The 24580-nt window shown below is 39.5% G+C and overlaps 2 pseudogenes; both read left to right on the top strand.

Annotated features, from left to right (window-relative positions):
* The first annotated feature begins 12882 nt into the window (after positions 1-12882).
* LOC124974689 (40S ribosomal protein S4, X isoform-like) lies at positions 12883-13650 on the top strand (annotated as a pseudogene).
* Positions 13651-17015: 3365 nt separating this feature from the next.
* LOC124974686 (dehydrodolichyl diphosphate synthase complex subunit NUS1-like) lies at positions 17016-17835 on the top strand (annotated as a pseudogene).
* The last annotated feature ends 6745 nt before the right edge of the window (positions 17836-24580 follow it).

Raw genomic sequence — 24580 nt, 5'->3', positions numbered from 1 at the left:
TATAGGACAAATAATGTAAAGCCCAATTAGATAAAAGGGGGTAAAGAACTATAAAGTCATAGACATTGAAGTTAAAGCCCAGTACTCTTGCTTTATGACTGGTGAGACTGACTTACTTGATGGTTAAGATAAAACTTAGAGATTGAGATTAAATACAGAGGTCAAGAAAAGTCCATATTTGGGTCTTGCCCTCAAAGTCAGCCTGAATCCAGGGAACAAGAGGACTTCTCCAAGGAGCTTTGCAACTCTGGGTCACACAACCTCCTGACCAAGGAGATTGATGAGGCCACTAGAGGAAAAGCCACTCAGTGCACCTGCTGCAGAGGAGGGTCATGGAAAAGGGAGACACCCCTAATGCTTCCAAGGGGAGCCACCTCAACGAGAAGACCCTGCCTAACCAATGGCACTAATGGAGCTAAGAAGCTGCTCTTAACTTCTCTATGAGTGACCCTGTGGGAACTCAGGTGACTCTTTCACAGACAGGAACAGGTCACTTTGACCAGCTTGATCTTAAACACCTAGCAAAACAGTTAAAACCAAAATATAGCCATTCTTGGGCATTTAAAAGAACTAATACTTAAATGTAACTTAAGATGTACACTTGTGTTAGCCCACTAGAATAAAGACTAAAAGCTACAAAAGAGCGATTCTTAGGCAAATGTGCCTAATAGGTATCAAGAGAAACTGCCAGAGTCAGAAGTTTTTAGTCAATTTAAGGCCTACAGACACAGGTAGGCTTAATCTATGTCTGCTAGTATCTCTACTAAATGTTGTGTTTACATTCCTGATAACCTAGACAATGTTAAAGTTCCCAAATAAAGGCCTGTCCTCTCCAGCCTTTGCTAGGCCTTGTTATGGGAACAACTTCTCAGTTCTTCCACCCCCTGGTGAGGAATTATTGACTTCTGTCATCTTTATGATATGCATTGGCATGTTCCAGATTCTGCAACAATTATATTTTATCAATCTGATTTCAGTACTCATGTCTTTTTGTTCTTCTCTCATAGAAGCACCCATCCCCAGATGTCTTTACAACCTGCTCTTCCCAACCGAACTCCTACTTTGGACCCCTCAATTGACCCAATTTCTAAAAAGGGAACTCCAAACTGCTTGCCCCATACTGCCCCCTTTCAGCTCGAAGAAGCCAGAGTGGTCATCGACCCCCTTTCTCTACAGCAAAGGAGTTCCTAGAATTAGAGTGGTGAATGAAGTCAGAATTGGGGACAGGCAGTTAGTCTAGAAATAGGGGATCAGTCAAATTGAGGAAATTAAGTCCATGAAAACCATCTGCCTTTGGAAGTCTGAAAGGAGAATGGATTTTTTACATCTCACCTGCAAAACCAGCCCCAGTCACTTAGGCAGGAAGGAGAGAAAAGGCTTCATAAAGAACTGGAGAGCAAAAGATTTTCTTATACAAATAGAAATGGGGGAATGTAACATATAAAGTTGCTCCCCTGCCCATCAGGTGCAGTCATTTTCCCCGCCTCCCAACCACTTGTCAATCTGTGAACATCCTAGCTAGCAATTGGTGAATCAGTCAACTTGCAAGTATCCTTCTCCAATATTGGTCCCCTGTTAGCCTGGCAGAATTCAACTGTTTAATGTAGCTTCCCTGCCATCTTTTCCCATTCTACTTCTGTCTGTTCTACACACTTTTCTCTATCCTCCTGGCTTTCCACTCTTTCTAGTGCATGCCCATTCTTTTCCTTTCTCTTTTCCTCTCATTCTCTGTCTTACCCTGCAGGGAGACACTGTTTGCTGAATAAATTCCCTTATGTGAAAAAAAAATTAAATTGAGCCTATCAGACTTTTACATTATTACTTAAACATAGGGTAGGCTGTACAGTAGAAAATACTAGATGTAAAGTCAGACATCCATGATGGACACGGAAATCAAAGGTTCATGTGATCACTTTTCTTTGATTGATTTCAGACTTATTTCCAATATCTCCATGTCTAGGTCATTTTAGGATTTTGTAAATAAAGGTTTTTCAAGTTATTTGAGATTCAAGCTTTGAAAAGTTGGGCTCTGAATAAAGAGTATAAAATTCTCTAGAGTTAGATGAAAGAACACTGTTCCCGCAAAATATATTAATTTATGCATCTAGGAACAAAAGTGAATCACCATAAAACAATGACCTCAAAAATACAGAAAATTTTAAAACTGGATTTCTAAAAAACTGACTCAGCTGTAATTACATTAACAAAATCAGCATGTAGAACATTTTTACCAGGTCAGAGTTCACTTTGTGGTCAGATTAGAAAGTTAAGAAAAGGGTGAATCCAGTGTTTAAAGAATGTGAGAGTCCTAAAATGCTCAGATAAAGAAAACTTGTATATATGAGATCATTCCATCTTTCTCACTGTGCTGTAGTGTTTAGGGAGGAACTTGTAAAGAGCGCAAGGTGGTAGACTGAGCAGATAAGACAGCATTCATTTAGGTCCCACAGTGCCTTGAATGAAAAAGTGAAACTTTTTCTTTCCTTTGGTCTCAAGCCCATTTTGAACAATCACCTGTGCAGTTTACATTTTTGATGCAAATCTAGGACATAGAGATATCTGGCAGAGCTTAGGAGTTAAGGAAAGCTGCTGTTTAGAGCTAAGGAGGAAAAGCTCATGTGGGAGCCTTTTTTTAAATTAATTTTTAAGCTTATTCTAATTTGTACATAAAAGCAGAATGCATTTATACATTTTGATAGATCACACATACATGGAGTATAATCTCTCATTTTTCTGATTATACATAATGGAGGATCACATTGGTCATGTAGTCATATACGTACATGAGGTAATAATGTCTGTTTCACTCTACTATCATTTCTATCCTCATAATCCTTCCCTTACCTTCACTACACTCTAATATAAAGTGACTCTATTCTTCCCTACCTCCCCCTTTTTATGATTTAGCATCTGCATATCAGAGAAAACATTTGGCCTTTGCTTTATATGGGTTTGGTTTATTTCACTTAGCATGATATTCTCTAACTGAATTCCATTTACCAACAATGCCATAATATCATTCTTCTTTTAAGCTGAATAATATTCTATTATATATATATCACATTTTCTTTTCTATTTATTTTAGTATTTTTTAGTTGTTGATGGACCTGCTTTTTAAAATTTATTTATATATGGTGATGAGAATCAAACCAAGTACCTCACACATGCTAGGCAAGGGCGCTACCACTGAGCCACAACTGTAGCCTTATATCACATTTTTATTATCCATTCATCTTTTGAAAGGCATTTAGGTTGGTTCCATATTTTAGTTATGGTGAATTGAGCTGCTATAAACATTGATGTGGCTTCCTCACCATAGTGTGTTGATTTCACGTCCTTTGGGTATAAACCAAGGAGTGGGATAACTGAATCAAATGATGGGTGCACTCCAAGTTTTCTGAGGAATCTCCTTACTGCTTTCCATAATGCTTGTATCATTTTGCATTCCCACCAACCATGTATAAGTATACTTTTTCCACCACATCCTTGCCAACATTCATTGTTGCTTCTATTTTTGATAATTGTCATACTGATTGGAATAAGATGAAACCTTAGAGTAGTTTCATTTGCATTTCTCCAATTGCTACAGATGTTGAAACTTTTTTTCATATATTTGTTGATTTATTGTATATTTTCTTCTGTGAAGTGTCTGTTCAGTCCTTAGCCCATTTATTGATTGGGTTATATGTGGTGTTTCTGTTGTTAAGTTTTTTTGAGTTTTTATATATCCTACAGATTAAAGCTTTATCTCAGGTGCATGTGATAAAGATTATTTCCCAATCTGTAGGCTCTCTCTTCACATTGATTGATTCTTTTGCTGAAAAGAAGCTTTTTAGTTTGCGTCAATCCCACTTATTGATTCTTGATTTAACTTCTTCCACATTAGGGTGTGGGACACCATCCTTACTTAGCAGAATCAGACTGGGTTGAGCCTTGGGATGCAGAGGCCTGGCTTCTAGGGACTGCCAGGGAATGTGTGGCACTGCATGGGAGTGGTTCCCTGTCTCCTTCTGTAATAGTCACCCTTAAGAGAATAGCTCCCTTAACTCCACCCTATCCTGTCCATCACAGAAGAGGCTCCTCCCAGTCCTTGCCTCCTTTACCATATATTATAAACAAAGGAGAGTTGTGTGAGATGTTGATGCAAGAGGCCAGAGCTGATATGGCCAGAATTGTCTTGCTCCTTCTCATTAAAAAGAATAATGGCTCTTGTGTGTTTATTGAGTAGATACATTTTTGGGTAATTGAGTGCTATAGAGCCAATATCCTCCTTGAGCAGTTAACCCTTTTCTCATCCACATGGGATGTAGCAGAGAAGTCCCCCACATTAGGGGTCTTCTTAAGTCAAATTCTAGACTGACATGGTGAAGATTTGGGTCCACTTTTACTTCCAGTAGTCACAGGGTCTATGTTCTACTGCCTAAGTCTTTAGTTCACCATTAGTTGATTGTCATGTAGGGTAAGAGATAAAGTTTTAATTTCATGTTGTTACATGTGACTTCCATATTTCCCAGCCCTATTTTTTTGAGGGGCTATCTTTTCTCCAGTAAATGTCTTTGTCATCTTTGTCTAGTATGAGATACCTTTATTTATGTGGATTTTTCCCTGTGTCTTCTATTCCATACCATTGGTCTACATGTCTGTTTTGGTGCCAATACCCTGATGTTTTTATTACCATAGCCCTATAGTAGATTTAGAGGTCTGGTATTGTGATGCCTCTGTAGGAGAATTTAACCATTTTTTACTTAGTGAAATCAGTCTCTTAAGGTGTGGTGCTATATTTATGTTTTCTCTGGAAACTTACTCCCCCCCTCATCCTTTTTCTTTCATTCCTCAAGCTTTAAGGATTACTTTAAGCATTTGTACATAAAGTTTCCTCTCTTCAAAACCTGCATGTCAGGTGTTTTAAACCCAGAGATGTACTTGAACTCCTTACCTCTCTATCTGACCTGCCTCCTCAGAAATGTCCCCTCACATAATCCTTGAAGTTCCCCTTTGTCCAGACCCTGTCCTGGCACCATCTGCCTTGACCCACATAGACAAACCCTAAGAACTTGGGAGGGTTGATGGGGGATTATGAAAGACATGCAAGCATTTAAAAAGAGAAAACTGGAACCAGGTGAGACAATGACATCTGATGGAGGAAGAGGGATGCAGAGCTAGCACAGCACGATTATTATTTAGGTTTTATCATCAAATGGTTATTTGTGGGAAAGGGCCTGCAAGGCAGGCAGGATTGAACTTTGCAGCAATTGCAAGATATTCTGGTTTTATCATTATGCCCAGAATTCTGTATCCCATGTCACTGGTGTATGAGCTCGAGTTCAAGATTGATATACTGCAGGATCTTTGCACAGATCTTCAGGCAGTACATTACCATAGCTTCTGGACAGTTTTGTCCTGCACTTTTGCACTTAATGTTTACAGGGAAAAGTATAGCCAAAGCTCCAAGATAGTCAATGTTGATGTTCCAAGTCACTGCTCTCCACAACCCACCCTTCTGAAGAGCTGCCTAAGTGCTTTCGTGGTTTCATGCCATGGAGCAACCAGTAATGCAATCTTCTCTATTCTGCCATCTTGAAATCTCCATGCAATTTATTTTGTAAATGGACACATTTCTTTCTCCTCTCTCACTGCTCCTCCCTAAACTCTCCCCTTCCCTAAACTCAGGGGAAACAGGATTAATTTGATTCCCCATGTTAGTCAAATTTATCTTTCCTTGAGTACACATGAACCATAGTAAAAAAGTAATCCAGGACTTGGTAATGGCACCAGATCTCCAAAATTATTATCTCCCAATTAACAAGTTAATTACAATTGCAACAGAGAACATGTGGAATGTAGTCTTTGAATCGCTTATTTAAAATCTCCTGTTCCTCCTGATAGGCAGAATCACAGTTTCTGGGGGAAAAACATCCCCTGTGTTTCTCCTTTGGTAGCAAAGCAATACAACTTCTATTTCCTTTTTCTCAATATCATGTCCTCATTGTTGGATTGGCATTAGGAATAAGAACTGAGCTTTCAGTAACAAATTTGATACCCCAGGTGGGACCCAAGAGCCACCCCCACTTCAGATTTATTGGGAAGGTCTGACTTTCCAAGAAAACCCACTTCCATGCGGAACATGCAAGGTGGTTGGTGAACTTGTTGAGTCAACCTCAAGAGAGTTAGTGGAGGAGCTTCACATCGATCCAGAGGTGGTATTTCTGTGTAAGGGAGGGTTTGAGGGACCATCTGAGGTGCTCGTGGAGCTCCTTTTGTTTTAGGAAACTCCTGCCTTCTCTCCCTGAATGGTACAGCTTGCTCCAGCATGTTCTGCTTTGAGAAAAAGGAAACCCAACTCAGTAAAATCCTGACACCCTTGGTCATCTGGTATGTTCTCTGATGTGAAAACTGACATCCTTGATCATACACATCTGGTTCCTCTTTATGGTAGCATCAGCTCTGTCATTATGGGGACATCTTTGTCACCACTGTTGTAGGAGTCACGGTGAAGTGTGACTTGAGAACCTAGGAATATTTACCCCCTCCTTCTCTGTTCTAGATTCTCATCTGTTTATTGACCTTAGGCTTGGGAATTCCCTCTGGTTGTCTGTCTGTGTTTTTGTTTTGTTTGTATCTGATACTGCCCCTTTGAAGACATGCCCAATATTGTACTCATCCTGTAGGTAGTCTTTGGGAAAAGTCTGGGCTGCTCTGTTTTAAAGGTTCCTGTTTGCCTTCTGTGGTTCTGGGACTTTTTCTGTTTGTCTCTCTCCGTGCTTCCTTTTGTACAATCTTGCAATTGGAGTTGGTCTGTAAGAGGTAAAATGTGTTTAGGAAAGGTGCACCTATAGGTATAAGCCATTCTAAATTAATATTATGCCATAATGGCCTGGGCTTTGAATAGCTTTCTGGATTATTATACAATCTTGCAGTTGGACATAGTTTGTCAAAGTTAAAAAACAATTCGTACTTACAGGTCTGTTTATTTTAAAGGTTCCCCTCTGTCACTCCTGCTTCTGGTGATCCTCTCTTGTCTGTTTTTTTAACTGTACAGGCCCTTTAAGACATGGGCCATGGTACATTGATCTCACTGATAATCACTTGAGACATTTTGGATAAATAGACCTATCTAAGAAAACAGGTTTTACTGTAATACAATCTGGCTTTTGAAAGTTTTTCTGGATTATTACACAATCTTCAGTTTGAAGTTGATCTGTCAGGGTGATGTATATAAAAGACATTCTGCATGTACAGGCATTTATGCAGTTGCATGACAAGGGCTCTGAAAGGTCAGGAAATAAGTTGAAGGTGGCACAAGGCACTACCTCTGGTGCACAAGGATAGCAGAACCCTGGAAGAAAGTGTTAAAAGGGATTTAAATCTTTAAAATCCAGTGGTGACATGGCCAGCACTTTTTCTTGGCCTGGCCCCAGGCAGCCACACATCATCTCATTGTGGGTCAAGAACACTAGGCCTATGCTGGGAAAAATATCAGAAAAGCTGCCTGGGCTATAGAAAATGGCCAAAGAGCACCTGGTCTCTGTCCTACCTTCCAGCTCCTTGTGCCCATGGGGGATGGAGACTGCTGGTCACAAAGGATGAGTCAGTGGGTTTCACCACTGTAAGTTCATAACCTGGGGACAGGAATGGTCTCCCCTTTTAATGTTTGACAAGTCATTTGACCAGGGGACACCCATCACTGGGGCAAAGCAATTCTTGATATGAGAGAATCCCATCAAACTGAGTGCATGGGAAGGCTGGCAGAATAAACAACTGGACCCAGAAAGAAAAAGGCAGAAACTGAAGGGCAACCCGTGGTGTTTTCTAAGCAATCTCCACAAGGGGATCATCAAGGAAGTCTAAAGAAAAGGATATAAGGGGCCTCCTCCACTGCATAGCGATATGTCTAGCAGAAAAAAAGTCCCAAAAGGGATCTCAGTACAATCGACAGTGGGGAACTCACTTAAAGTTGGTGGCATTGTGATAATAATAAGGGAGACAGGTAACGCTCAAATATCCTGTACTCCAACCACTTGAATGCAATCTGAGAAAGGAAAAAAAATTAAGGCACAGTTTTTTTATATGCCAGATTATTTGATGCCTCTCTTGCAATGAAATTTGTTGTGTATACTCCATTCACAGATAACCTTCATAAGAATTGTTTCAGAATATGAATTTAAGAAAGGGTTTGAAAGTAAAAAATGTAAAAGGATGTTATATAGGAAAATGTATTTTAGAAAGAAAAAAGATTAGTAAAATGAGAAGTAATGTTTCTGGATGAGAAAGTATTGTGTCTGGTAAAGTAATATTCTTGTGAGAAAGTCCAAGATGTAAGAGAGGACAAAATTAAGGATGTAAAAGGCAAGTCATGAATGTCTAAATTGAAGAAGGTTTGCAGAAGATAAATCTGAAAAAGTTTCCATTGGTGATTTATTGACCATAATTAATGCAATTATTTGAACTTTGATGTACTGGTATGAAACAAAGTCTGAAACATTAATCTGTTCTTATGTATCAAGATCGATATCTGCTCTTATCTACATTTTACTTGGATCTGTTAGGTTCTCCTACTCATGGAAACTAAGTCTTAAAAGAATTTGTGTTTTACCTGTTTAAACAACTTTTAAATGATTACTTTTAATTGCATAGATTAAAAACTCATATTTGAAGTTATAAAAATATAGTTGACACCCTGAATATATATGACTATGTATAAGTATTCATCTGAGAACTATATCTAGCTGATCTTTGTGTAAGTTTTATATAAAAGTTTATAAAATGAATGTTTACCTATGTTTACTGGCAAGGTAACCAATCAGTGCTCTCTTTTATACATTTTATCTCACATAGAAGGGAAACACTGTCATTTGACCACCTGTCTTATATCCATTTGATTTGACTAAGTATAACACTTTTGACTAAGTCTTAACACCGTCTCCTAAATATCTAAGATATTCAAGGCTATTATTTTTTTGCTGCTACTGCTAACTTATGCAGACCACAATTATTGGTACCATACACTATGGGTTCTAAATTGTACATTAAATGTTAAACTTATTAAATATAAAGCTTAGGGGAGACAATTTTACCAAGTTATTGTTCTTCAAACTGAAGTTATCTGTAGTAACAATCTTGTATTTCTATAGAAATAATAAATTTGTTTGGTTTTTATTCATGCCATTTGGTGTTTTATAGCTGGATAAATGTAGCCAGTTATATGTATACAACTTTGTGTTACTCTTCACACTGGAATAGGAACTTAAGTGTACTTTTGAAGATAATGAGAGTCTGATCTGTTTAAAGGTGACATTATTAAACATGGAAGCATTTTGCAGCTTTTTCCACAAAAAGAAAGTTTGATGTTCTCTTAAACTTTGATTCATGTTTCAGTTGTAATGTTATATTGATGTTTTGGATGTGATGTTATATTGTATTTATCAAGAGCCCCACCCTATCTAAGATAATGTTCTGCCTCTCAACTTACTCCATGTTAGAATGACTCCAAAATAGGCCAGATTTCAGCTCATTTAAAGTTGTGTTCATAAGACCAATTTTGTTGAAAAGATTACTGTGATGTCAAAAAAAGTGGATATGATATAGAAGTAAATGTTCAAAAGTATAGAAATCATTTTTCTTCATTTATACCTATTACCAAAGTTAATATTTTTGCTCTATTAATTTTGTTTTCTATTTTCCTTCTAAAATTTTTGACTGTTGCCTGTTAGAGATTTCCAGCATTTTGTTGGAACTGCTTCTAATAAAACATTTTAAGTTAATTTGAGATAAGTCATCAGGTATAGAACAAAGAGTATGTAATGCTAACTTCCAGTACTAATCCTCACTCCAATTAAATGAAAGGGGTGACTGTAAAATTATAGATATTGAAGTTGTAACCTGTTTCTCCCACTTTAAGACTGGTGAAACTGGCCTATCAGATGTTTAAACCAAACACTTGCAGACCGAAGTCAAGGAAGTGAAAGGACCAAGGAAAAACAGCCAACATTTTGGACCTCACTTCTAAGGTCAGCTACCCAGGGAATAATGAGACCCTCTGGACCCTGCAACTCTGGTGAGTCACCAGATCTGTTGATCAAAGAGATCAAAAGGACCCTAGAGAACAGGAAACCAAGTCCATATTCTGCAAAGAAGAGGTTCACTGGAGAAGGACATAACAATAATGCTACCAAAAGAAGACACATATGGTCAACAAAACCCTGACCCATCCTGGCAGATGGCACCACTGTATAGAGAAGCTAAAGGGGCCAAGAGGCTTTGCACACATCCCCAAGAGTGATCTGTGAGGAATCTCAGTTGACTCTTTGTAAGCAGTAGATAGGACAGGGTTTGTTTGATCAAATTGTTTTTGAACACTTGGCAGGAGAGTATAGCCTAAACGAAGTTCTACAAGAACATTTAAATAGAAAAAAATGGGGGTTTGGGGCTTTGTTTTGGTTTGGTTTGGTTTGTTTGTGTTTGTTTTTGCTTTTATGTTTTTGTGGTGCTGGGGATTGAACCCAGGGCCTTGTGCTTGTGAGGCAAGCACAACAATGTTTTTTTAATGTCACTTAAGATGAACACTTGAGTCAGCCCTACCAATGGAAAGTAAAGCTGGAGGCTCTAAGGGAAATGTTCTTGTGTGGAAGTGCCCAATAATAATGGTCACAAAGCAATCTAGAGTCACAAGTTTGTCCTGAGTTAATTTGAGCCAGATCTCATTGACCTACAAATCTTCTTTACCTCCTACATTGATAAACTTGATATGTTTTTCACTGACATAATTACCAGTTACTGTCTTTGTGGTTTTTAGAGTGATTGAAATTCCAATTGTTTTTGTGCTAATTGTTTACCAAAAAGGTTAATGCTTTTCTCTCTTGCTTATTATTGTCTAGCATGATCCCTGCCGTATGTATGCCTTGTCCGGTCAGCTGCCATCTGCCCCTGTGGACCTCAGGATGCTCTGATGCTGAATACTCTTAACTGTCCATATCTCACCTGATTGAGAACAAGGACATTGGGTTACTTCACCATCTTCACCCTCATTCAGCAGGATGCAGCTCTGAGATGTCTTCACCATTTTTCTTTAGATATGGAATGTAGAAACTGACAAAGGGGAAATGTAATTGTGGCTCACTTTATGATTAAAGCATAACCATTGCTACTTTGCTACTACAACTTATTTTTTAAATGCACATGTTTCTTTTTCTTCCTTTCTCCCTGCTCCTCCATAATCTCTCTTTTTTCCTAATTTCAGAGGAAACAAGAATACTTTTCTTCCTCATTTTAGGCAGGTTCCTTTGTCCTTGAGTGTATACAAATCATAAGAACAAAGTAATCAAGACTTTGGGGATGGTACCAGAAGATCTGTGAAATGACTATCTGCCAAATTAATAAGTGAATTACAACTGCAACAGAGAACGCATGAAATGCTGCTTTTGACTCACCTCTTTAAAAGCCCCTATTCTTCCTGATGGGCAGAATCACAGTCCCTGGGTCAGAAATTTGCTACATTTCTCCTATGCTAGTAAATCATTAAAACTTCTTTTTCTTTCTTCTCGATACAGTGTCCTTATTTTTGGTTTGGCATTGGGGACAAGGACTGAGTTTTGGGAACCTCAAAAGTGGGTGTCTTTGTCTTCTTCCTGAGGTTTGAATACTAAATTCAACGTTCTGCTTTTGTAAATGATGTTAACTGAGGACTTGACATAAATGATCTTTATTGTGTTGAGGTTTATTCCTTCTATACCTAATTTGTTGAGAGTAATGATTTTAAAAGATGCTGCTTTTTGTTGGATGTCCCTTTTGCACCTATTGAGATAATAAATTGGTTGTGTTCTTCCTCCCATTAACATGGTGTATCCCATTGATTAATTAGTGTGTGTTCCACAGCTCTTGCATTCCAGGGACAAATCCTATCTGATCATGGTGAATGGTACTTTTAATGTGCTGTTGAATGTAGTTTGCTAGTATTTTGTTGAGAATTTTTGCATCTATGTTTATCAGAGGCATTGACCTGTTCATTTCTTCTTGTGTTTCATTCTGGCTTTGGTATCAGGGTAATGCTGACCTGGTAAGATGTGTTTGTTAGTATCCTCTCCTTCAATTTTTGAGACAGTTTGAGAGGATTTGTATTAGTTGTTCTTTATATGCTTGAAAAAAATCAGCAGTTATTCCATCAGGATCTTGCTTTTCATATGGGAGGGCTTTCATTTCTGATTAGCTTTGTCATTATTGGTGTGTTCAGATTGTCTATTTCTTTCTGAGTTAATTTTGTTACATTGCATGCCTAGAAAATGATCCATCTCCCCTAGGTTACCCACTTGGTTGGCATGTAATTGCTCATAGTAGTCTCTTGGCATTTCAGTGATATCAGTGATAATGTCTCTTCTTTCATTTCTTATTTTGTTTATCTGTGTCTTCTCTATTATTAGTTGAGCTAAAGATTTGTCAATTGTGTTTATCTTTTCAAAAACCTAACTCCTAGTTTTGCTAATATTCCTATTACTTTGGCAGGATCTATTCCACTTCTTTCTGCTTTGGTCTTCATTTCTTCCTTCCTTTTCCTCCCTTAGGGTGTTTTTTGTTAGGTACGAGTTCAGGGACACCAAAATGGCAAAGACAGTTTATTAGAAAGAAGCTGCTGGAGGAAAAGACAAGGAGACCAATCCTGTTCCAGTTTACTACAAATCCCATTACCATGACAACTCCTGCCATGGAGGACTTATCACCATGACAACTCCCACCACATGTGCAGTATTTTAACATGACCATTGGGGCTAAAGTGGACAGTGTTCTATTTAGGTCTTCTAATGTAACCAATGGCAGAAAAATTAGACAGTATTCAAATCAAGAATCATAAAGTGCCCTTTCCATGCCTAGACCAGCCAGGCTCATGGTCCCAAGAAGCATCTGAAGTGGGTAGCAGCTCCTAAGCATTGGATGCTAGACAAATTGACTGGCGTGTTTGCTCCTCGTCCATCCACTGGTCCCCACAAGCTGAGAGAATGTCTTCCTCTCATCATTTTTCTAAGGAACAGACTTAAGTATGCCCTGACAGGAGATAAAGTAAAAAAGATTTGCATGCAGCACTTTACTTAGATTGATGGCAAAGTCTGAACTGATATAATCTACCCTGCTGGTTTTATGGATGTCATCAGCATTGATAAAACTAGAGAGAATTTCCATCTGATCTATGATACCAAGGGTCACTTTGCTATTCATCATATTACACCTGAGGAAGCCAAGTAAAAGTTGTGCAAAGTGAGAAAGATCTTTAGAGGCACATCCCTCATCTGGTGACTCATGCTCAAACCATTCGCTACCCTGATCCCCTAATCAAGGTGAATGGCACCATTCAGATTGATTTGGAGACAGGCAAGATTACCGATTTCATCTAGTTTGACTCTGGTAACCTGTGCACGGTGACCAGAGGTGCTAACTTGGGAAGAATTGGTGTGATTACCAACACAGAGAGAGAAATCCTGGCTCTTTTGACATGGTTCCTGTGAAAGATGTCAATAGTAACAGCTTTGCCACTGGCTCTCCAACATTTTTGTTATTGGCAAAGGCAAAAAACCATGTATTTCTCTTCCCTGAGGAAAAGGAATCCACCTCACCATTGCTGAAGAGAGAGACAAGACGTTGGAGGCCAAACAGAGCAGTGGGTAAATAATGGACTCTAGGTGACATGCCTGGAGAGAAGAGGTCTTTGTACTTAATTAAAATGTAGCAGGATGGAAAAAAAAGAATCATAAAGTAACCAATGGAAGCAAATGGGGTAAGGTTTCAATAAGGTCCATAAAGGGAAGAGAATGCCTCACAGTTTGCCATATGAGACCCTAATTTCCAGATATTAGGGCCTTGGGATCCTCTCTCTTTCTTGGCCCACTCCACTCTACCTAACAGAGTGCTACTTTCATCTTCACCTCAATAAATCTGTACTTTGCCTGTTAATTGAATATGTCTTGCTCAGTTTTTTGTTTGGGACACCAAGAACCTGGACTCCATCTGGACATAATGACAATAAGATTTTGGCCAGCTGGCCAGGAGGTAAGCACTTTTTTGGGGACACCTGATTGCACCCACATAATTCTACCTGCATTTTCTATCAGGCTTTCTGATAATACCACATGCATACTGACGAGCAACTGAGTGTCCACCGGGGATGCTCCTGATCAGAAGGTGCCCCTGTTCACCTCATTGGGAACTCTATAGCTCAGAAGGGTGGAGACCCTGAGACCTTGCCAAACTCTACATGTGGTTCAGTGTCCCCACCATGTGCTTAACCTGGCCTTTTGGCATTTGGAGCTCCACTGTTTGTTGTGTTAATCTCCTGGTGATTCTGAGTGCTCTCCCTCCATTTCTCAACCACTTTACTTGCTCATAATGTCATGGCAGAGCTCTTGGTTCTTGCCACATTCTCAATGGGCATGGATCAAGCAAATAGGGCACCTGCCACTTGAAGACTCCTGTGACAGGATAATCAGTAGTGAGCCACAGTTAGATTTAATCTGTGCTGGACACAAGAAAAAGTTCACCCACACAGGCACATTATACAATCATCCAATTACCCCAACCTCATGGCTTCTCCACAAGGAGATTAGCTGAATCAAAGATCAACATGGTGCTGACTGTCTGTACCTGTGCTCCTTCCCAAACTTCTGCCACCTGGAGATTTTTGTTCCTTCTCTGTCAATCACTTCTCCATCAATCACTTTTCGATGCTTGTGGACACCACCTCCTCCAAAACACATATTCCTTTTTCTTTACATGTTTATCAGAAATTCCCTATGGGGGATGGGGGATTTTAGATGTGTTTGTTTCTCATCTATTTTATCATCAGCCAAAAGAAAACATACTAAGACAAAACCAGTCTTTCCTTTTTCTGGGTTTACTAAAACTACAAAATGTAGGATAGGGACAGCCTAGATGCCATTTAGTGGCCACTCACAAATAAGGTTACATGGATTTTTCTGGCATCTGTAGGTAGACAGACACCAATGGAATAGGCAGAATAATTGTCAAGGTACTAGGGACAGAGGAAAACTTAGAGAAGTTACAAAGTCCATGGAAAGGGTCCACATCAAGACAAAAGGCTATATTGAGAAAGGAAAAGAGAAATATTGCATATTCCCAAATTAGTACAGAAGGTACTCATGGTCCTGGTCATGGGAACTCAAGGGAAGTGGTGCACACCCAGTATATCAGTCAGAGGTATCTGGCTACGAAGTTTAGTGCAGGATTCCTATGGGGACACCAATGAGAAGTCCCTAATTCCCCAGAGGGATGCTTTGGATAGAATTCAGGAACTTAATTACAGAACTTAAAAGCTCTCTTCTAAGGCAGAGATATAGCTCTGTGCTACAGAACATACTTAACATGTACAAAGCCCTGGGTTCAATCCCCAGCATTACCCAAAACCAACCAACTGACAAACAGAAACCCTCTTCTCTTCCAGAATAGCCAATATGCTAAGAACCATCTCTAGTTCAGTTATCCATGCTTGTATGTATCCTCCAACAACTGGAAATGTTTCCACCCCTAGAATTTTGATAAAACTCCTTTTAAAAAATTATTATGTGCCCCAATATGAGCTAGGGGATTCAGGTCAATGGTCTCTGAATGGAAATCAAAATTATAATACCATTCCACAACAAGAACTCTTTAGCAGGACATAAAGTGAGGGGTCAGAAGTCCCATGAACCCAAGCCTTTATGGACCTATACCCAAACCCACTTCTTTGCCATGACAAGATCCCAAATGGGGCCTCTAAGCAACTTCCCCCAATCTCAATGTCCTGGGTGACCATTACTAAACCATCCCCTTGTTTCTCATGGGCACTATCTATGACAACCCCATGAATCTCTTTGGGTCAGGATTCCTTATTCAATGATCTTTACCTCTCAGGCTCAAAATGGCACCTTTCCTTACTGCTTAGCTTTCTGTCAGATATCTGTCTCTGTAAGACTTGCATCTGGAATGTAAGCTGCAGTGGCAATTGTCCAAAACTGGTTTGGGTCCAGAGGAGAAACAAGTGTCACTTTAAAATTCTAGCTGCTGTGGGACCTAAATGGCTATTTTATCTTGTACTCCATTATTCTGTTCTCTCAAGTTCCTACCTAAAGATTGCAACACAGGGAGGAAAAATGGGAAGATCTCATATGTATGAATATTCTTTACCTTGAGAACTTTTACCTAAGGATTTCATGGGTTCCCCCATTCTTTCAATATCTGACTGACCCTAATTTGATCCAAAAATCACACTCTGGTCTGATAAAGATGTTTCACATGATCCTTTACTAGAGTAATTATGGCTGAAATAATTTTTTTCCCAGAATTTATGTATCTTTGTTTTGGAGTTCATGGTTTTGTGGCAAATTCATGTTTCAATCCTACAAACATAAATTAATATACCTTGTAATGATCAGTCTTGTTTTATCTAGCCATATTTTTCCCTCTACTTGTTTTTTTTCCTGCTGTCTTTATTCAGAGTTCAATTACTCAAGGGAAAGCACAAAACTCCTTGTTTCCTGTTGGTTTTTATGTATATTTATACATACCTGTATTGTATATTGTCTATCTATGTGTCTTTGTCTATAATCCCTTATAATTTATAAAAATTGGCTTGTAGATAAATGAGCACTCAAAAATTAGAATTGTGAAAAGGGTGTGGATCCAAAAGCCTTTGGGAGGATGTGACTTAAATCTTTAGTAAAAGAGTTCCATTTAAATTGATTAAAGAGATAAGAGTACAGTTGTTTTTAAAATTATGCACAAGTTTTCCTAGGTGATCAGGCAATTAATAGTGTGTTGGTTTCTGTAAAATGTGTGAAGTATAATATCCATTGCTTCTAGGATTCAGCTTTAGCAGGGAAAGGACAGCTAATACTGGTAACTACACCTGTCTGATAACTTGGTTTTACAGATAAGAATGAGTAAGTTGGGAAGGAGGAGGAAGATGGCGGAGGGGGAAAGGTAAAGTGTCAGCCATGGAAAGGGGCTCAGGCCTGTGGCAGGTGGGGGGACACAGAGCGATGCCCATGATGGCAGCAGGGGAGGATGAAAGCCACCACACCACGGTGTGCTTGGGAGGCAGTCATGGGAGCCTGAACACTATAAGAGTTTGGCGGGGCATAGGAGGTGGTGCAGCAGGTGCTCCATGTGCTGCTCTGCCTGTGGCACAGCTCACCTCCTGGCTCTGCTTTTGGTTTGGTACCTGGAACTGGATCTGGAGGTACTGCTACCATGCAGCCTCCACTGCAGCCCTAGCACCACTCGACTTTATGCTCATAAGCACCAGGCAGTAGGCAGGAACCCCTGTCACCAACAGCACCCTCACTAGGGGGTCTGGTCGGGCCACTGCTCACCTGGATGCACTGTTGCACAGATGGCCATTTCTGTAGAAATTGCCTGTACACATGGGCCTGGTGATCATCCCGAGGAGCATGAGCCCAGTTTCTTGGAAATCACCAGCCTCGAATTGTGGTGTATGGCCATGGGTGTCTCCTACATTAGCATCTATGACGACCAAGGTATTTTCAAAAGAAAAATACAACCAGATAAACAAATGGCTGTACCCCATTTGTGTACAATGAATCAAAATAATAATAAAAGTAAAAGTAAGAATGAAAAAAAGAAATAATTCCAGATTGATGATGAAATTTTAAAACAACAGCAGGAACTTCTGGGTCTAGATTGTTCCAAGTACTCACCAGAGTTTGCAAATGTAATGACAAAGATGATCGAGTTTTAAATTGCCATTTGGCAGTGAAGGTGCTGTCCCCAGAAGATGGGAAAGCAGATGTTGTGAGAACTGCTCAGGACTTTTGCCAGGCATTCCCCATGGCCCCTTGACGTGTCACGGTCTACCTGATCTCACCTGCGAGGGACAAGTGAGGGGTGTGAAATAGCTCCAGTTATTCAAAGAAAGAAGATCAGGGAGAAGTGAGGACAGGAGTCCCCAGGAACACTGCTGTCACAAGCCACTGCTTATTTTCCCTGTTACCCTTGGGCTCAACTACGGGCTGATACAAAATGACAGTTTCTGACAAAGACCCAGGAGGGAACCTGTCCCCAGTGTTCCATATTGAAACAAACTGCAGCTCTTAAGGTAGAAGTAAGTCCTCCAAATTCAGAAGCACAGATGGGAAGGAGGAGGCTGGAGCTCAGATAAGGCCAAGTCACTCAACTGGGGACTGCAGAGCAACACCAGGAGGGCTGCACAGAGCCTGGAGCACATGGTAGGGAAATCATTACCACAGAGAAGCAGGACAGGGCACAGTGGCCTCATGGGCCAGCTTCCCTGGTGACATGGAAGTACTAATGTGTCACACCATCACAACGTCAGCACTGTGTGCCATGTCATCCAGCCAGCCTCGTGGGACTGAAGAGGATTGCATGGACACAGGAACAGGGAAGACCAGCATGAGCACATGTGAGGGTGAGAGGAGCAAGAGGACCACACAGGATTTGGGTCAGGTGCAGGGCCAACACCCAGGTGAGAGGAAATGTCTGGCTCCAACAGCAAGTCAAGAAAAACATTCAGATTGCCAGAGACACAGACGCAGTTGTAAGTCAAATATGAGACCAGAGCGGGTGAGAACAAAATGATGGGGACAGAAGAGGAAGCAAGGCAAGACAGGCCGGTGTCACTGCCCCAATACTGGCAGAGGGCCAGTGTCAGGCAGGAAGATTACCAGAGAAAAAGAAAGCCAAGGATGAACCCATGGGCATTGGGCACACCCTAATTGTAGATGCACTCAGCAAGACCACCTAGGAACCACTGCTCAAAAATGGACACATCATTATTAAAGTGTGGTGTCTTAAAATGTCTCTCTCTCCATCTCTTTTTATTTTATTTTATTTTATTTTTTTGGGGGGGGGACTGGGGATTGAACCCAGGGACACTTAACCACTGAGCCACATCCACAGTCTGTTTTATTTTATTTTTTCTTTGAGACAGGGTCTTGCTAAGTTGTGTAGGGCCTCACTAAGTAGCCTACACTGGCCTCAAACTTAGGATCCTCCTGCCTTAGACTCCTGAGATGCTGGGATTTCAGGAGTGAGACACCATACCAGCCAAACCTTGTAAACCAATAAAACAGACAAGAAAAGTCCATGAAGATAAGAAAGATCTAAAGCATGACGAACTTGACATGGTGGCATACGTAAAACACCACATGTTAGCTGTATATACTGGACCCTGAAAAAATGTCCACCTGCAGACAGATGAATCGGTAAGCAATGCTGTGTCAGCATTAGACTGCAAAAAGAACAAGACCAGCTACACACAAGACTATGCATGAATTTCAAAGTAAGGACTGTGAGAGAACCAGACACAGAGGTCAGAGCACATAAAAAGGATGCCATGTGGAGACCAAACTGGTCAGCAGTGGTAGACATTTGCTCAGAAGCCTCCACCTTCTTAGAGGGTTGGGGGTTTAAAACCCACAAGGTGGCACAGAAGAGTCCTGGAGGTTTGTCCCTAGTCACTTGATCTGCATACTGTTTCCAGAAGTGGCTATTTAGTAAACATCCCTTCAAGTGTGCACTTGTGACCTGCAGAGTTTTGTGTGCATGACACTTGAACCAAGCTTTGTTAAAGGGTGATGGTCCCATTGGTGTCTAGGACACTTCTTTGCAAAGGACAACATGAAACAGCAATGTTTCATGAGCTCTGCTTCTTCTGAGTCTGCCCACATTATGTTAACTTTATTTATTTATTTGTTTTTATTTTTAATTTTTTTTATTTTTACAGACTGCATTTTCATTCATGGTACACAAATGGAGTACATCTTTTCGTTTCTATGGTTGTGTACAATGTAGATTCATACAGTAACTTTTAACAATGGATTTTCTTGAGAACTACACAAAGCTCCTAACACTGCACTTTGCAACTGTGGATTGCAACTACAGAAAAGCTACACAGATGTTCTAGTTTCTGTAACTTTCTTGAATACAAAGAATAATGCTTGCATAGTCTTTAACCTGATAATGAGAAATATGTAAATCAAGATTACTAGCATAACTCTTTAGATATGCATCTTCATCAGAGAGCAGAGCTCCACCTGATGTGAGCTTAATCTTCAAAGTCTTTTTTTATTTTTAAATTATTTAATTCTATTTTATTCATCTATTTTTTTGTGTGGTGCTGAGGATCAAACCCATTGACTCACATTTCCTAGGCAGGCGCTCTACCACTGAGTCACATACCCAGCCCCAATCTTCAAAATCTTTGTTTGTGAGTTTTTATTTTTCTAATCCCCTATTGCCCCTCAACAGAACCCATAATTTTGATCACACTGGATGTTGCAGTGGTGTTCATCACACAGTGGACAAGGTCCTGGGGATCTACAGCTACACAAATCAAGTACAGAAAAAGGTAACCATTCCCATTTGGTTTGTTTTAGATTCTTGGTTTTGGGGGTGTTTCTACTTAGAAAAAAAAAAAAAAAGCTAATGCACTTCTGACGAACTTGTGGTTCTACTATATAATAAAAGAATATGTAAAAGTAATATTAAATTATAATTAAAATGACTCCTATCAAATTTTGTTAATACCAAAAATAAAGGTAGCACTTAGACTGTTTGGTCTTAAATGCATTTAAGAAAAGGCTTAATTAATGAGCTAGGTCTCCATTTTCAGGAGATAGATAATACAGAATAAATGTAGGTAAAATAAGAAAAAATAATAAACATAAACAATGCAATTATTACATATAAAAGAGGAAAAAAGTCAAAATTGATTCCTTAAACAGACTAATAAATAAGCTACATCTGTTACAAAACCAACAAGAAATAAAGAATGCACAAATAAAAATCATTTAAAATCTAAAAAAGGAGAAACTAAATGAAAATGAAATTGTCACATGTAAAAATTAGTATGTTGGGACAAATGACACGTTAACTAACTCAGGCTGACTCCTTCCTCCCTGGCGAGTGAGTAAGATCAAGGCTCAAAGGTGGTTTCAATAGTTAATGACAATGAATCTGACCACCATCAGGGATTGGTTAACAACAGTTCCGTGAATGTGATCAACTCGTGCTTGCCATATAGTCCTATGGAACTCTCGCCTGTGTGAACACCCCATGCCTTACTGACCTTTAAGCTGATTAGTTCCTGCCTAGCCCCCACCCTACATAAAAGCTGTGTGACTTCCTCACTGTGACGGGTCTCACTGACGAGTCTGATTGTCCTCCACCTGGAGGGCTGGGAGCGGGCGGTCAGTTGGCCCTACCTATCCTGGTCTGACCTTGTTGGGGAGTGTCCCTTTCCCTTGTTGCTGGTCGAGAAGGGCAAGGTGGCTTAAGACCCCAACATGTGGTGCCCAACATCGGGCCCCTCAAGGCTGAACCACAGCCAAAGCGAAGAGGCAGTTTCGAAACCGAAAGTACCGACAGATCAGGCCAAGCGAGTTCTGAGGTAAGGCATCCCTGAAAAGATGGGGCAAAAACACACCACACATGGTGACCCTGTGCTCTCAACTCTTAGACTCATGCTGAAGAGTAGGGGCCTTGAGTGGTCTGATACACAGGCGGAAAAAGCCTGGGACACCTTTACTCAGGTGGCCCCTCGGCTTCCCACCGCTAATCTTTTTGACTGATCCACATGGGATTGTGTAGAACAACTTGTTAGGAAGAGGGAAATCAGTTTAGGGGAGGGTCCCTCATTGGCAGTCTGCCCTACGTTATCCGCCCTTAAGGCCTGCTTCTCTCCAGGACATCCCAAAGGGGGCTCCAAGTTTCTCCCCAAAGAGTCGCCACCTAAAGAATCACCGGCTCCTCCCGTTGCATCTCCTTCCAGAAACTTGCCACTTAGTAAACAACGTTGGGAGACCTTTAATGAGGAGCCCAATCCATCTCCATCTGCTCCTCCCAAGGTTGAGGAACCACGAGGGCAGCCAGCCTCTACACATAGGGAGAGTCCACTACCGCCCCGGGAAGGCTCATTGCTGCCATCTTGTGTTCTGGGGCCACATCAGACTCCAATGAAAGCCCTCACCCTCCTCCTTCTGGATGGTGGGAAATCTTCCCAGTGGCCATTTTATGATACTTGGCAAAAACTCACAGACTCTAACCTCCCTGCTCCCTGTATGACCTTCCTGGTAAATGTTAAAATGTTAGTTTGGGAAGGAATGACTACCGATCACAAATTGGCCTGTGCAGGGATGAAAGATCGCTCCATGGGAAGGTGGATTGTGGCTACCAAAGATATTGGCACACATCTTCTGCAAACAAGCGGGCATATGGAAAGGGATTCCTGATCTTCAAGTCTCTTCTTTCTTGTGCTTCTCTGCTCTGCCTGCAAACGGCTTCCTCCCCCCTCTTAATTTTTCCTCCTCCTCCAACTTCACCCCACCCAGCAAACCTAGTCCTCCTGCTATGAGGTCCCACATACGCTGGTGGTGAGGGAGTAACCAGCCCAACCATCAGTGGCATGTCCTAGTAAGGAGTATGATATAGTAACCCCAGTCCCCACAAGTATTGGGAGATAATTGTTTCATAATTTTCTGCATCCAAATCTGAATTGAACTAACCAGGAATAAGGGTTAAAATGCCCTAGGCATCAAGTTTCTGCTGGAGCATTTTAGCCCCTTTCAGATCCAAATCTCAGTCAAGGCTTACATTAAAATGTAAATGGAGGAAGCTAGAAGACTCAGTAGGAGACCAGTCTCAAACCCAAAAAAAAAAAAAAAAAGAAAGAAAGAAGAAAAAGAGCAAAAAGTCTTTTTTGAACTCCAGCAAAAGTAAATTTTATGGTGCTTTACTAAAGTACTTAATGGATGTATCATTTTTCCAGGACTCTTGTTTTTTTTTTAATTCTACATTTTTTTTTGAGCTCATGACTTTTTTGATCAGTCTATTTTTTTTTATTCAACTAGAGTTTTTGAACATCTGTTACATTGCAATGGAGATTCACCTACAAAGTTTCAAGGCCTTTGATTTAGTGTTATGTGTATGTCGTGCTGTCTGATGTCATGTTTGTCTGTATCAAAACTGAGTGCTCCTAAAATTAAAATTTAAAAATGGATCCAAATACTTTTAATTCACATAATTTAAAAAGGTTAAATTTAAATTGGGTAAACTAATAGAAGTAAAATGTCTTAAAAATAACTTGCAAGTCTCTAGGTGGTCAAACTAATAAAATGTTGATGTTAATAAAATATTTAACATCAATTTTTCTAGGACTTTCCTTCAACAAGAAAAAGATGGCAAATACTGTTCAGGACACTTGTCTGATATCTTGGTTTTTACAAAATAAGTGAATTAGAGTTGACATGCATGGGATTACTCAAATATGTGTGTAGAGAAAATTGTTTTGTGTCATCACTAAACTAAAAACAAGGTTACGAAGAGTTATGTCCTAACAGGTATAATTCAATATACAAAGGGTTCTAAAGGTTTCAACTGTGTTTCAATTAGAGTACTATAAATAACTAAATATTTAATCTTGTTAAAATAGAGTAATTTATATAAATTAAGAAATTTCATAAGAGTTGTTTCAGAATGTGAACAAAAAGGGGTCAACAGATAGGAAAGAGAAATTAAAAGGTTTTGAGTATGGAAATATATTTAGTACAAGGGAAAAGGAAATGTTTCTGGGTAAGAAAGTGCTTGTGTGATGAAATACATGAGGGTCTAAGTAAGTGCTAAGAAAGTCTATGTAAGTAAAGGGCAAATTTCAACAAGTTTGCATGTAACTAAGTTGGTTGTATGTATGTGAAGCAGTTAAAGCTATTTAAGGTTTTTCCAAAGGTGAAATACTAATGTTCTGATATAAACCAATGTTTAGTCTATATGGTAAAATGACAAGGATTTCTTAGAAACACTAATTCACTCTTAACTTTGTGTCTATTAAGTTTTATTCTTTAGAACAATTAGTCTTAAAAATTGGGGTTTATACAATTATGGTTAAGCAACTGTTAGAGTATTGTACTATGTTACAGAGTCTAAATTTCCTTTAAAAACTAAATTGGTAATATAAAAGTGTCAAGGTAATTGTGAAATGGTCACTCTTTGTATATTAAATGTGTTCATATTTTCCAGGTATACAAGTTTTAAAGCAGGGAATTTATCAAGCTGCTATTCTCCAGATTAAACTTGTCTATAATGGTAATTTTAAACTTATAAAGTGTAAATTTTATTGGGGATTTATTTCTATCATTTAATGTTCTATTATAGGACCTGTTATCAATAGGGTATATTTAAAATTTGTTAGTTTTTACACTGAGAAATTTTAAGTGTAAATGTATTTCTAAAGGTTAGAGCCTGATTTGTTTAAAGGTTAATATTGTGAAACATAAAAACATTTTGCCACACAAAAGGAAAGTTAAAAGCTCTCTCAGCATTTCTTAAATTCATGTTTAGATCCAATGTTAAATTGTGTTAACTAATGTTCATATAGACTCAGGATTCAATATATGTAAACTGCTTGAAATGACATTTAAGAAAGAGTGTAATGCACAGTAGCAAAAATGGGACAACAGTGATTAAGATTAGGGTCTCTGACCTCATGACTTTGGACAGTGGACTTCCTTGAGAGCTACACAGAGCTCCTAACATTGCACTTTGCAGCTCTACCATCTTAGATCTACAGGCT

The sequence above is a fragment of the Sciurus carolinensis genome, unplaced genomic scaffold (genome assembly GCF_902686445.1).
Source record: "Sciurus carolinensis unplaced genomic scaffold, mSciCar1.2, whole genome shotgun sequence".
In the NCBI taxonomy this organism is placed as follows: domain Eukaryota; kingdom Metazoa; phylum Chordata; class Mammalia; order Rodentia; family Sciuridae; genus Sciurus; species Sciurus carolinensis.
This window is presented reverse-complemented; position numbering and strand designations above follow the sequence as displayed.